The sequence below is a fragment of the Falco rusticolus genome, chromosome 13 (assembly GCF_015220075.1).
Source record: "Falco rusticolus isolate bFalRus1 chromosome 13, bFalRus1.pri, whole genome shotgun sequence".
In the NCBI taxonomy this organism is placed as follows: domain Eukaryota; kingdom Metazoa; phylum Chordata; class Aves; order Falconiformes; family Falconidae; genus Falco; species Falco rusticolus.
In genome coordinates, this window is record NC_051199.1 from 10,530,317 (window position 1) to 10,545,829 (window position 15,513).

At 47.4% G+C, this 15,513-nt stretch overlaps 1 long non-coding RNA gene across 1 annotated transcript; it reads left to right on the forward strand.

The window, feature by feature from the left end:
• On the forward strand, positions 1-5,700 carry LOC119156930. Its single transcript, XR_005107319.1, has 2 exons — positions 1-114; positions 687-5,700. It is a non-coding gene; the product is annotated as an uncharacterized LOC119156930 (long non-coding RNA).
• The last annotated feature ends 9,813 nt before the right edge of the window (positions 5,701-15,513 follow it).

Here is a 15,513-nt window from a genome sequence, read left to right on the forward strand (position 1 = left end):
CCCCGCCCGGGCGGCGGAGCCTCGGCCGGGCCCGGAGCCGGTGGCGGCCACCGGGACCCTCCCCAGGTGCGGACGGAGGATCGCCTTCCCCGCCCCGCCCTTCCCCGCCAAGGGGTGGGTATCAAAAGGGCAAATGGAAACTGGGGGGCACGCGGGGGAGGGGAGAAAAGGGGAGAAAAGGAGAAAAGACGAAAAAAAAAGATGGGAAAAGGAATACAGAGGAAAGGGGGGAGAAAGAGGGGGGAAAGGAAAAAAAGGGGCAAAACCGAATTAAAACGGGCAGGCGGGGGCCAGGCAGCCGCGGCTCAGCTCCGCGGGGCGGGGAGCAGCGCGAGGGCTCGGTACCGGGCTGGCCAGCGCCGCGGGCGAGGGGGTGCCGGGCCAGCCGGGGGGGCACGGAGCCCCCGGCGGGCAGCGTGAGCCAGGCTGCGGGGCGCAGTCAGCGTGTGCGCGCCCGTGCGCCCGGCTGCGCCCCTGCCTTGCGCGGGAGCTGGACTGGCCGCTCGGTGGCTGCGGTCAGCAGCGGGTGGGGTTTTTTTGGTGGGTTTTTTTGTTTCTGTTTTTTTTTGGAATCCATGGAACGAGCCGTTCTGGCCTTGTGACAGGGTAGGGACAATTCACGGCATCCACGGCCTCCTCACCAGGAGGCCCAGGAGCTCCAAACCTGCTCATGGTTGCTCCTGCAGATGGGGAGCGGCCGAGGGGCAGGACACCCCCTCCATTGTACGCCTGAGATCAATGGAAAAAACTGAAGCACGTCAGGGAAAGATATGGCAGAAGGATTCCCCCCACGGTAGGTCCCTGCCCCAGGCCCGTGAGCAGCAGTACAGGAGGGGGCAGGCACCCCACTCCTCCAGCACTCCTGCCTTCGACCCTGCTCCCCCGAGGGCCGAGGGACTGCCCCCGGCACCACTGCTGGGCTCCGCTGGTGATGCTCTGGCAGTTATAACTCCAGCCTCAGCGCTCCCTGTGCACACCTAGATCACTAGGGTGAGTAAATAGCACTGTGCCATACATCAGAAAGCACGAAATGTAACACATTGCTGCTTCAGCTGCTGCTCTCGGTTTTAGCTCAGTCCTTTGCCCTCCTTTCTATTCCAGAAAGGTTATTTTACTTGGGCTTTTAAAGAAGGATTCTTTTTTCCCCAAAATAAATCTTTCCTGACAATTTTGACCTTTTACAGCACAAAATAATAAAAAAAAACCCAACCAAAAACCAACCACAAACCTACGATGAATGTACCTTCCAAACCAATAAATGTTACAAAATTAAATTGTCATAAGAACAGCAAGGTAGAAACGATTGCAGCCATGAACAAAGATAAAAGGCCTATCCTTGCTGCATTTGTTGTAGTTGAAATGCAGATCTGGAAGCCTCTTGTTTCACCTTACATGGACTTAAGAGTAAAATGTAAGACCAGTTTTTATGGTGAAATTCAGCAGCAACCGCCTTATTCAGGCCCCAGATACCATCCCAAATGCCCACTTTCATCACTGGACCCAGGAAGAAAAGACCCAAAAGAAAGGTTACACTAGGACCTATGACAGCATCCCTGAAGAAGGGAAACAGACGGGTATCTAAGCAGAAAGCAAGGTCCAAATTGCCCTTGAGCAGCTGGGAACTGTATTGCTGAACACCACATCCCCCTTCTGCAAGGCTCTGAATGCCCACAAAACATACAGCTGCAGGCACTGTTATCGCTAGTACATCTTAGTCCATAGAGAAAACAGTCATCATGATCAAAACACAGCAACAACAAAAAAACAAGAAGAAAAAGTGCTCAAATCAGCTTCTCAGGAATTTTCTTGTGCCTCTGCAGGTATTTCCAACAGACTCTTGTTTTGTGCATTCTGCCACCAAATGCCTAACATTTATCTAGCAAATTCTTTCCCATGAAATCATCCTGCTGTCCCCATCCGTCTATCCCTGATCTTCAGCATCCGTGCGTATTTCAGACAACCCAGATTAATTGGCACATCAGCACGATTCCTTCCTCTGCTCCTGAACCACTCACTTGAGATTTACAGCTTGTGAAGTCAGGCGGACACTTGGCTTAGGTCTCTGTCACGGCTATTTTGGGTTCAGTGGCTAAAATTTACCGAAGGGTATCCACAATTCAGCTGCCAATTTTACTCTACATCAAAAAGTGTTGCCTGGACTTTGTCCTGACAATTGATTGCATCCGCATAGTCCTACAAGGAGGGCCTTAGTGAATGTACTTTTTTTTTTTTTTTTTTTTTTGAGTGTATGGCATTCTCTTCCTCAGAATGAGTCATGCAACAGAAAATTTGATCTGTTCTGTCATTAGAAGTTCCGTGGCATTTTATACAAGAGTAAGATCACATCACGGCATCTCTGAATTTTAGGAAATTGCATTAGAACTAGCTCAATATCAACTGTTTAACCAGAGGAGCTTGGTAATCTCATTTTTCTGAGTGCATTTTGACCATTCTGCATTCTTTTTTGGATCCTGGGAACAGACCAGCAATAAACACAATGGTTTCTCTGAACGGCTTGTCCTGCCATGTGCTCTGCCTTACGTAGTTATGCATCATGAGAAGGTAGAATTTAATCAATCAACCCTGCATCTTGCATGCTAACTTAAAAGTAAAGCTTCAAAGAAATGTTACTTAATTTCACCTAAGACAGATGGCATGGGGTGGGTGGGGGAACTTCACTGCAGCAAACAGAGGCAAAAGGACTCCAGCCCACTGTGTTGTGGGGCCATGCCCAGCTAGAAGACCATCATCCCTAAAGTTAATGGAGAAAGAAAAGCCAGACAACTTGACTTCAGGAGATGGCAAGGTCTGGCGTGGGGCTTGGTGTTGTTGCACTTGTGCCCATCGCCGAGACAGCGACAGCACAGGTAGGGCGATGGTGACGAGAACCACCACCATTCATGGACCGTGGTGTCCCGGTGAGACCTGCCTCCCACCACACGTGCCCAACTCACGTGAGAGGATGAAACAATGCTGGTGGTGGCAGACCCATCCCAGCAGGAACGCGCAGCAGCAGCAGCAGGCAGCACATCTGGCTGCCATGGCTCCTTCTCTAAACACAAAAATAGTTTGCAGTTTGTGCAGTTCACTTCAGCTCCAGCTCTCTCCTCCTCTAATTGGTGTCACCAGAGACCAGTACTGCTTAAAAACAAAGTGGGGTTGTGTCAATATTGATTATCCCTCCCCCTCGCCCCCCATCCATTTCCAGTGGCAACTAAGAATAATTTTGAATTCATTACAGACACGGCCTTTCTTGCAGAATAAGTGCCATTGTCACATTTAGAATTCAGTCCATATCTGACTGGAATATCTGCATTTATTCATATGTAATGAGAAGGAGGAGGTTTTCTTACCTCAGAAAAAGCTCATCTACCATCACAGATATAGATTCTTTTAAATTCTTTTAATTTTAAAATACTTGAACTCTGCTTGCGTCCAACATTAGACTTGTTATTTTGTACTCATTTTGCACACTTGAAAGATCAAACATATTTGTATGCAAATACTTTTGGCCTCCCTAAATTTAGTATGTAATAAATGGCTCAAATTTCATTACCAAAGCTGTAAGGGGAGGGGAAAATTTAAATTTGTAAAGAAGAGTAAGGGCTTTGCAGTTTGTAACTACAGTCCTTTAAATGCATGGATGTCAAGGCAAGCGCCTGGTGGACATATCCTGTGCCGCAATGAGATGAAGTCTGCTCAGCACCAGCCTGACCCACACGCCTACCTGAAGGTTTGCTACCCATTCTGTAGGGACATTTCAAGAACAGATTTAACTAAGAATAAAACAAAACCCACAACCCAAACCCTGACTTCTACCCAATACTTACATGTTCAGGATTTCATTCTGCCTGCACGTGGAAAAAAAATGAACTAGGAAGAGGAGCCTTCGGGCAAGATGTGAACACTGCCTCTGGGACACACTCACACGTCCACCTTCACCAGGTGGCCATACCGGCAGCCTCGTGCGTTCCCGTGCCGTGCCGGGGGCTCACTGGCCATCCCGTGCCATGGCAGAGCCATGCGGGCACCTCGCCCTGCACTGCAGCCTGCCCGCAGGAGCCACCTGGCTGCCCAGCTGCTTGTGGCAAACTAAAATTGGTGCTGGCTTGCCATGGACAACCCCACAGCGGCTCAGCCTTCCCGCACCAGGGCTGGGTCACCTTGGCTCAGCCGTGCCTCCTTGCCAGTCCTGCCCCCGGGCTCTGTCACTCCTGGAAGCACCTCCTGTTTTCTCCGGTGACCCGGAGGTCTCGCTGTCCCTACCTCCCTACCCAATGACCTACGCTGACTATAGGACGCCTCAATCTTGGGATACCTGGGGTGCACCAGAGCGCGCAGACCCTCTGCTGGTGGCAGGTGACCGGGACCCACCGGCCCAGCTGGGGCAAGAGGAGGAGAGAAGCTGCTGGAAGGCACCTGGAAAAGCAGCAGATGGATCGACAAGGAGAGTTCACCGTTACGCTTGTTCCAGCACAGCCTCCAGTTTGAGTACCACAAACAGGAATAGCAAAACACCAACAGATTAAGGAATAGATGTCTTCTCATATAACCACCAAACTATTTTTATCTCCAGGCCTCTCCCACATACGTACTCACATATTTTCTTCCGTGGAGTTTCAAGGCTTTTCACAAGCCTGTGACATCTGCTTACCAACATTTGGTGCAAAAATATCAGTATCTGCTCTGCCTAGCTGTTCCGAGTGCTACATTTACCAGCCAGTAAAGATCAAGAGCCTCCTGGGAGCTGGCTGGATCAAACTGTCATGATTTCAGCACTGCTTTGCGTCAGACGGCAGAATTTAAAGTCAAAACACAGATAGTTTAGGGAGGAAGACAATGCGAAGCCCTGAGTCATCCCCTGCTGAGGGTGAGAACAGATTAATAGACAGCAAACATGAATGAAACCAACGGCTCATTTTAGTCATGCGGCTGCTTCTGAAACCCAAAAATAGGATTTATTTTTAATCGTTGAGCATGAAAAGAGGATTTCTTTGCACCTTGCCAAGAAGAAGTTGAGAAAACAGTTTTAATTAGCGTGGGGCAGGCTCCCCTTTCCTTGGCACCCAGCGGAGCTCAGCCGTGGGGCTCGCTGTGTTCAGGGAAGTTTTGCTGCTCACAAGCTGCTTTAAGGATGAAAGATCTTGCCCACAAGATTTTGCACAACCCAGCAACTTTTAGCGTCATCCGGATGCAGAAGATGAAGTCCGTACTTCAGCCCCAGCCAACTCTCCTTTGCCAAAGCTGAGTCAAAAGAAATGATGATGGTTTATAACAAGGTCGTACCTTTTCGAGGAGCTGCACCGCACCCCACTGCTGGCTCACGGGGGAAGGAGAAAAAGCGACAGTGGTTTGGCACTTGGATAAACTGCACAGGTTCCCCCAAAATCATTGGAGATTACTTAACCAAACCTCTGAGCCCTTCAGAGCAGCTGTGGCAACGAGCAGCAGAGAGCAAAACTGGTTTACCCCTGTTTTCCTGGGTGAGGTGCCGCCTCCCATGTCAAGCTCCTTGGCTCGTGTGAGGGTCTGACCTGGGGTATGGGCCACCTTGGTCATCTGGGTCAGCCAACCTTCAGGGATGTTTTCTTGTGAGAGAACACAAAGGTTTGACATGGGAGTGAAAAAAGTTGGCACAACAGTGATGCGTACACACATTTCTGTGATTTTTCATTTAAAATAAACAGAAACGATCTCACAGCTGTGTGTAAGGTTAGTTACATTGTGTAACTGCTAAATCATTTCAGCAATTCTGCTCTGCAGAAACTTCACGATCTTGGGGCTAAGCCATTTCTATCCCTTACTTACATTACAGACTCATTAATTTTCACATTCATCACTCAAACATGAACAAGGTCAGTGATTTTGGATGTCCCCGTGTCTGGCAGAAAACCTCAGTTTTGTTATCTGCTGCCTTGTCTGGCACAGGGTAGGACTCAGAGTAGCTAAAGCATGAACTAGTGTGCTTGCATCACTTCATGTGGGCAAGTGTTCTTCCATCCTTGAGTCATTAGGGCAACAGGTCCCTTAGCAATGCAGCGAGTGAGAACCGATCTGCTGAAGCCAGGAGGGCGAGAAGCCGTGCTGACTCCTGGCCATAAAGCATTTCCACAATTTTCTCTTGCATCACCTTTGCTAGTGTCATTAGTTCCACCAGTGCCATTACAGCCTTTTTTGTGGCCATAGGTTTGCCCCTCTTTGCTTAGTAAGTCTGTGCCTACATAGGTTCAAACCCTATCACTACAGTAACTTATACAGATCTGGGTCACAACCAAATTTAGTATTTGGCCATGAATGTGACTAAAATAGAAAAAAAGATGTTCACTGCAAGGCCCAGCACAGAGCTAACATTACAGAATTTCCTCCTGGAGACAACTTCTATGAAGAAGAGGGCAAACAGTTTGATTTGGTGGCTCACGTGGACAAGGCAGAAGCACTTAGTGTCATGCCCTTTTTAAAAAATGTATAGTAAATTAAAAGTTAATTCAATATAAAAACGAGAGATTGCATCAAAACAAGACCACAATTTATATCAGCCCACGCGGTTATAGCTAGTAGTATCTGCCACATCAGCATTAAAGCAGAGAGCTTATGTTTTTAGGGTTGAACTGTACTGACTTTGAATTTCAGGACATACAGCCAAGGAGAGTCATCTGGCTTCCACGTCAGCTTCACTGGTTTAGCAATTGTAGGGTCAATGCCAGTCCAGAACCTCGGTGCAAAAAGCAGAAGAGATACAGGGTTAATGATTTACCCCCAGCCTTGCACCAGCCTCCTGCCCGGCCAGCATTGCTGCTCCAGGTATGCCCTGCTACTCATACCACTGAGCAGAACTCCAGCATGGCCCGTTTATCGACCGGCAGAGGCACTCCTTGGATGGTGAGGATTTCATGCCATCGCCTGGACATGCAGGAGGCATATTCTGAACAGCAAGAGACAGAGAAAGCAAGCAACAGCATCTGGGAGCACCAAGCTGCCTCCCTGTGTAAGTGCCACCATGCCATCCAGTGTGGGATGGGGTGGGAACCACAGCTGGGGGACATGGCACAACATGCCCATCCACTGAAAAGGTTAAGAGCTCTGTCAACATCTATTATTTGCTTTTTTTTTATCACCCAATCCTGAAAAGTTCTCTTGGGCTAGGAAGAAAGTGTTAAGTAGGCTGCCCCCTTCTCTAGCAAAAGTCAAAATGCCAGCAGTGACATTGTTTCCCCAAGCAGGCTGCAATCTACATGACAACTAGTAACTCCTCTGCAAGCTGGGAAGAACATTTGCTTGGACCTGGAAACTGTTTTAGATAGCAATCCTGCATCTCTCCCTCAGCTATCAGAGCCTTGACTGGCAAGTAAAATCCATATAATCAGAAGAAAATGCTGCGATTTTCCCCTAAGGCAAATCCTTTCTGCCTGGTACACCTTGCTGGCAAGTGCCTGAGAAGGGCCCAGCCCCAAGGCTGCTGCTTGGCACAATACATTTTCCACCAGGCTTGCAGCTTTCACCTTTATTTTGCAGTAGCCCTGCTGCTGCACGGCCACTGCGCTGCAAACCACCGCCCCAGGTCTGCCCCAGCAGCAGTGGCTCTGCACACACGGGAGAGCCCAGGGATGCTCACAGATCCAAGCTGCATCCCCCAAGGACTCGGTGGCCATCTTCTGAAAAATGACAGGTATCCTGTCATCTGTACCTACTACATTGGGCACGATGCCGGATCCCGTAGAGGCGTTCTGGTTCACCCAAAATAAATTGTTTGAAATTCAAGGCAAAAGCAATTCATTGTAGCTGTTTAAAATCAGGGGGCAGAGCACGGCAATGGATGAGTGTCAGCCTTACCCAGAGCGCGCCTTGCCTATGCTCCTGCACAGCCGTCGGGTCAGCAGGAGCCGTGTGGCTGCCTGTGGTTTTCCACCAGTGTATCTCAAAGCTGAATCAAAAAGGCCAGATACTACGTCTGGCACTGAAGATCTTGTCTGAAGAACTAAATGGATTACTCGTCCATGCAGGGAGGTTTTCACCATCTCTTGCAGATGTGATATTGATGAGGTTTTACCTAACTGTCTCACAATATTATTATATGAAAAAAAAACCCCAAACAAAACCAGACAGAGCCCTTCTGGGTTGACGTTTTTTGCTCCTAATCAGGAAGCCATGCCTGCCTGTTCGTGGAAGCGGTGTCTTCTCAGCTTCTCCTGCTGTGCTGCCGCGTGTTGCAGTGCTGCACAACCTGCCCCACAGCCCTGGCATCTCTCAGGCTCCGGCTGGAGCAGCTGTCCCGGTGCAGGGGCCGTTTGTACAAGCCCCCACTGGCTGGCTTCCACCCTGGAATACGAAGGTCCTTTTCTCATTCCTCATCCTCTCCTCTGCGAGGAGCCGGTGGTGGCTGGTGGGCACAGATGGGGTGCTGTGTAGGAGCGCTCCTCCCCGAGCTCCGGTGGAAGGGCTCCCTTTCTCACTGCCAGGCATTGCCAAGGATGCCAATTCCCGTCTTATTACATTTTCTGGAGAACCAAGGTATTCTGTACAGAGCAGGAAGAAATGGGAAGGAAGAACTGCAACATGTGAGGAGACCGAGCAGAAACGGGGAAGCGAAAGTTCAGTTGCCAGACGTGAGCCAGCACAGCCGAGGAGACACACGCTCCTCCGGAGGGAGACCAGGGCCAGAGGCTTCCAGCTGGAAAGGCCAGATGGTGCAGGAGCTGGGGCCGGAGTGTGGAGTCTCTTTCTCAGGGTCTGTGCCAAAGAGGTGGGACCAAAGGGTAATTAGGCTGATGAACAGTGATATTAAATGTAGGAAATGAGGCTTACAATAGAAAAGAAATCTTAGGAAAAATAAGTTGAAGTGAGAAGCGTAACAGAGCAAATCCCAGCACAATTAACCTTCAGGGAAGCAGAAATGCAGAACCTGCTCCCAAAAGCAAATCCATACGTACAGCTGCAGTTACGTTCCCTGATTTTTACCCACCAAGTACATCTATGAATTACAGTAATTTATTTGATTTAAAAAAAAGCATAAAACAATAGAATTCAAAGCATATGCCTTGGTTGTAGTAAGACCAAATAAACTTGGAATATGCACAAAATTAAAAATATACATAAGTGCTTTGAGCAGCAGTCAGTGTTTGCTGAATGAGAGCCCTTAACCGTGATTTTTAATTACTATTGACAATTCTTAATTCTAAGGTTATGTTGTTACTTCTCAGAGCTGCTTAGCCAGCCAGGGCTCAGAGATCCTCTATAGACAGTCAGCAGCATCCAGACTCTGTCAACTCGGACACCAAAGAGAACTGCAGAGGCTTTTCTGTGCCAGTGGCATTAGACAGAACAAAACCAAATATCCCTTTTATCATCATTACAACCGAGTCCTACCACTCCTTTTACCAAACAATTACACTTAAGAGAAAAGATCCCAAGAAACAACCAACCAACCAACAATTTTCAGGCAAACAGATTGTACAACAAGCCTGCAAATCTGAATGCTACATTAATCATCGAAAGCAACATCCTCCCATGGCTATATTGCCTATTATCTGAAGTCTACTCCGACCTACAGAGCAGCTGTTGAATTTGTGCTTTGCATTGTGCTGATGTAAGTCCTAAGTTCATAAAGCAATGTGAATTTTAATAATGCTGAGCAAGTCTTGCCTGACATCAGCTGCATTAGCTTAAAAAAGATGGATCATCAAATACCATAGTATATAACCACACATGCAGAAAATTATATATGCACCAAAGGGGTTGTTTTATCAGGTTTTTTAGACAGAAAAGCAATTCAGCTCTGTAGTTTTCTAAGTCCCTGAATCCTTGCATAGTGCACACAAAAGTTCTGAGATGACCCTGTCTCTCGATGAGGTCTCAAAGTACTTCATGCTGTAAATCTTGCCTCTCCAAAACTTATTTTCAAGAGTCTTGCAAAAGCAGAGCTGTCTTTCAAAGTAGTTGCCATACCTACACATTCCTTTCTGCCTTTTTTAGAGGCTACCAACAACCCTTAAAAAAAATCGGAAACAGCTGTGATATAAAACCAAATCCAACTCTAAAATAGCATCCTAGAAAGAACGAGGAGTCCTTGTTTTGCTTGGTTATAGCAAGTGTATCCCCTCCATTGTGCAGACAGGGCAGGCAGGCATGACTGTAATTAAGAACACTTGACAGGGGTGTGCATGTTAAACTAACATTTCACAGACCACCTTAACATGGATACTTCCTAACATATATTTTCTTTGCAATCTTAACTCTCTATCATGTTTTTATAATATTCTCTACTGTATCTAACAGAATGAAACCCTGGTTGGGACCAGCAGAATCTGCTGTGAATTATTTGTATTCCTGCATTGCTGTTTGCACAAGGATTAAGCCATTATACTAGTCTGTGGGAACATACATCATCTTCTAGTCTCATTTTCTTCTGGTCTGACTTAGTTCAGATTAAAGAATAGACTCTCTATATGTAAATAGGAATCTGTCTGTTTCTTTCATCCTGATTTGCAGCACTTAACAGCATCCTACTACAATACGGCATAAGTCTTCCTATGGAACAGCTTGCAGAGCAGGAGGAGCAGCTCCCATCCCTTTTCTTACCAACCTTTCCATGACCTTCCCGTAGACTTCTTTGGGAGCAGTCCAGGGCAAAAGTCAAAGTCTTGGTGGCCTAGCTGCCAATTAACAGCAACTCTGGGACCATCCTATTAATATTATAAGAACAAAAGTTCTGTAAGATACTTGCCAATACATTTTACCTTCAGGCATTTTGAACAGCTACCTTCACAGAAAAGTTGTATCACTGTTACAAGAACATTTCCTTGACTTTCCTTGATTGTTTGTTATTCTCTAGTGCAATCCTGAAATATTTGAAGGAGGCTTGCTTATGACTTAAGAAAGGGAAAAATAAGTAAATAAGAAGAAAGCAAAGACTGGAATCAAAGATTTTGCAATTGATGCAGTTGGCTGGCATTCATGACCTCTTGCACTATTTTAAAACTTAGACTAAAGGTGCACAAGAGAAAGGCAGACAGACAGCTAACTTGCAAGACTGACGAGTGAAATAGAAGTTTCTAAACCTTGTGTTCACTTTTGTACTGACGTATTGGCAGCAGAGCATTAGTCAGACAGCCAGAGAGTTTTCATCTAATATAGGTATATTAGCATGCAGTGCCTGACTACATTTTGATTTGAAGCTGAGCAAGGCAGGCTCATTCTCTCCAGCAAGCCAGACTGATGCATTCTCCAAGAATCATGCCTTACAGAAAAATAATCATGAAATATTAATCATTTCCTATTTAGAGCTACAACTGTCACAAATGATGTAGCTCTCTCTTGTACAACCTCTTGCTGAAAAACTGCATAAGAAACACAGCAAACATTGACTGCTTCCCGGGCAGAAACAAAGCCCGGGCTGTATGAGCGTGGCAGCCCAGCCGTGCCAGGGGCTGCCCGTAGGAGTGGCGACAGCACCCCAGGACAGCTCAACCCACCTGTGGTGGCACCAGCAAACCCATACCAGGTCATCCACTAACCGCTGCCACGTTGCTCGTCAGTGCAAACGTGTCTTACTGCACCAGTGTCCCCTGCTTACAATCCAGAAAACGCTGCCAAAAAGGACTCACAAAGCTCATCTGAAGACAAGAACTGATCGCCCTACAGGCTAAGCGGCACTCCCATTCCTTGGTGGCAGTGAACAGACACGGACAAGAATTCCACACGGAAGAGGAAAGCACAGCAAATCTGTTTGCACGAGGGTTTATGCTCGGAGCGTGCATACGGCGCTATTGAAAGATCAATCTTGAAAGCTCCAGGTGAGTTTGGAAGCTACTCATTCAGGGATCAGACTCAACGCCCCGTGACTTGCAAGGCCTGTCATTCAGCCAAAATAGCAAATAATGAGAAATAATTTCTCTGAATAGCTGATAGGCAATCCAGAGCATGAAACCTATTTGCATAAAACTGTCATTGTCATTTCACACACGCAGATCTCCGGCAGTCAAAACCTCACAGTAGCTCATTCAGGAACTTAAGGAAAGAAATTAAATCAGTGGTTCGCTACAAATAATTCATCCAGTTGTATCCAACATGGCACTGCCTCATTACTGGATACTGTCGATGTGCCAAGCTGTGACCTATAGCCAAGATCCCAGGACATAAAACCCAGTGCAACATCTTAAGATACATGCTTTGCTGTCACATGCTGCTACAAATGGGCCAGGAAAACCAAACTGTTCGCATGGAGCAGAGGGGGAAAAGCACTGCCAAACTAAAGATAATGTTTATCAGATGGAACTAGTGATCAAAGAAGGGCACTGAATATCTGTAACTGGGACACTTCTGGTTCTGGTGACCATCTTTGCCTCTTACCATCACCAGGAACTTCTTGAAGCCAGAGAGTGAAGCCATTTTAATGGAGCTGGTTTCCATACCCATGAAAAGGTTCCTAACTTGCAGTTTGAGTAATGGTTGCAAAACACTATTGCATTGCAATACCATTTATTGGGCTGGAAGACCTTGAAAGTACTTGCTAGGACACCTAGCAGTTGCTCTCTAACGTTTGAAGCCAAAGCCTAGAGTTGTTCTCCATCAATACTCACCCATGTCCCAGCCAAGGGATTTGGACTGGATGGAGACTTTGCAGAAACTTAGCAGCAATTACAGCCTTTCTGGTTGTGCATAGCGTCTGTGCGTGTAAGGTCCAACCATCCCGAGTACCTACAACCATCCTTCCCCAGTTATCTCCATCTCAGTGGAAAAACAACTCTGCTAAGAGTTGCTCTTGCTAGGTCTCTGCTAGCACATGACAGTCTACCAGAGGAAGAGCCTAGGCAGAAAGCAGGTTCTCCTTTGTAACACAGACTACAGCAATACATTTACCCAGTCACTGAAAATAAAACAGATGAAAATAAACCACAATGACCATTTGCTCTTTCCAAAGTGAGATTGCGACGGGGCTCCAGGTGCTGCTCCTTTTTTTGCTGGCTGTGAGCGTGCAGCAGCAGTGCCACGCTGGCTGTGGAGGCTGCGCGGGCACCCAGAAGTATCTCTACCTGGGTGGAAAGGGGCACCCTGTCACTCTGGCACTGCATCTGAAGGCGCTTCCACCCAAAGTCGTGGGGTTTCTCTTTCCAGAATGTGTTGCATTTTGCTTGGGCATGGGGCTTGTTCCTAGTAGCAGAGCACCATGCTTGCAGCACCAGGTATCCTTAATACACAGGTCCAAACAGCAGGTTTGAGAGCAAGGCTGGCCACGCCGGGTTAGCGGGGCAACCAAGAGCAATCCTGATCTGCCATGGATTTCCTGCAGGGGCTTCAGCAGCTCAGTTAGCCTCTCTTCTCCTGGTTTTCTTCTCTGCAGCTCATATGTTTCCCTGCCCATCACAGCATTGGGCATTCAAGACTGGGGGGCCCTTTAGGACAACAAATGGCATAAAATTTTCAGCAAGTTTTGAGGGAGGTAGGAAGGAAAACATCTCACAGGGTAGAAAACTGCTCAAAATAAACCACAAAAACTGAGAAATGTGACAGAATAGCCCCCTGTACCATGCCTGAAAACAGCCTTTTATGGTTTTGGGCAGAAGTTACCCGCAAACATTTCTGTGTTGTATGGCGCTGTGGCATTAAAGTGCATTCCAGCTCTGAAGCATGATGAATTTAAAGCAATTTAAAATACGGCAGTTCATAGCCTAACTAAATTAACTTCTGATAATCTCCTATCACAGGCTTTACATCTTAAGCTATACCATTAAACTCAAATGGTGAGAACAAAACGGCCAGGTTCAGCTATTCAGAGCAGTGAATCCTTTTCTCCTGATGTGCCATACAGTTAAAGGCATCAACACTGTAACGAATATTAAGAAATCTGTCACTAGCTGTCATCTGGTTGGAAAGAACAAGGTCCCCAGGGCTCACTGTTGACAGCACTGAAAGGAACAGCCTCACCTGGAATCACGCATTAATTCATCCTGGTGAACGCTTCAGTGTGCAGCCCTTCTACTGCAGATATGGTCGACAAACTACTTTGTGCACTAATTAAAGGATGTTAAAATGAGACCAGCCACTCCTTATTGCCTGTCTCACATTCTGTTTGCAATTGTGTTCAAGCACAGCTAGGGGTGACTAATTAACCAAGAACAAGTTAAAAAAAAGAAATCAATAATTTCTAGATTAGTTGCCTTTTATTTCTCCATTCTTGTGATTAGACTTTCATGTGCTATTTTTTTATTCACAATTCATGGCTGAAGCACCTTTTGACCTAACGAATATCTGCACATCCATTTTTTCCCCCTAAATTAAAGAATTTATGGGAAATGGAGACTTTGACCCCTGTGGGCAGGTATAGTTGTGTGTTTGCCGAGCAGCAGCTCCAGCACAGTGCTAACACAGCTCTGAGGATGCTGGACTGGCGCTGGTTCGGGTCCACCCCACCTGGAGTGCACGGAGGCTGGTATGGGCAGGTCCCCAGCACACTCTCAGGTGCTAATATTCCCCTCACTCATCACCAGGGTGTCTGAGCATTCCCTCCTCCCCAGTGCCCCTTCCCTGGTGCAGCAGGGAAGGGAGCGAGGGGAGAGGACAGTACTTTACAAATAGCTGTGGCTTCACGACAGCCTAAGCCCCAGGCACCCGATGTGCTCCCGCATGGTGTCTGTGGGGGACTCAGAACCGGTCCCACTCTGCCCTAGCCCACAGAAGCATCTTAGCCTCTGGACCACCCTTCACCCTGAGACCCACAGACCCCCCCCACAACACACCATTTGCCATTATGTTTCCGTATCAGAGTAAGTCACAGCCTTTCTGAACCGCAAACTCTCCTAGAGAGACAAAAGCACACAGATCGTCAAAATCATGAGGCCTTCAGCTACACACAAAATCTGAACCAGAAAGGTACCAAAAGAAAAAAAAAAAAGCACAAAAAACATTCCCATCAGCAAACAAAATCATCCACACATATTACTTTGCTATGGCCTTATTGTCCACAAAAATCCTGGCTGAAGTTTGTTTCTCTTCAAAGCATATTATTGAGTTCCAGCATCTCAACTCTGTGAAAACTCCCCCTAAAAACACACGTAGGAGAACACAGAAATTTAGGCTCTAGCCTAGGAAGAGTGTGTGGTGCGAGCACTTGCTGCCTCCTGGTGTGCCCGCAGTCTGATTTCTAGCCCCAGGGAGCGGGCAAGGGGGAAGGAGCAGGGGGGCAGGTGCTGCCCTCTCACCACGGCTCGGCAGGGAGCTTGGGGTACTGGTGCTTCAGCCCCATCATCCCTCCTCAGCCCCAGGAGCAGCACTGTACTTCTTGTTTCTCCTCTGGAGCACCCAGCGGACTGCTGGGCGTTTTTGTACATGAGCACTTACGTTACAGTTTCCCAGGCTGGTCTGTGCCCAGAAATAAAACTGGAAGCACAAGCGCAGGGTTACTGGCTCATAAGCAAACCACCACAACTCGCATGACTAACGCATGCCAGAGAGGTACAAAGCTGGGCTGAGAATACACGCCGTCCCCACTGCGTGACACGCCAGCTAGCACAGCGCAAG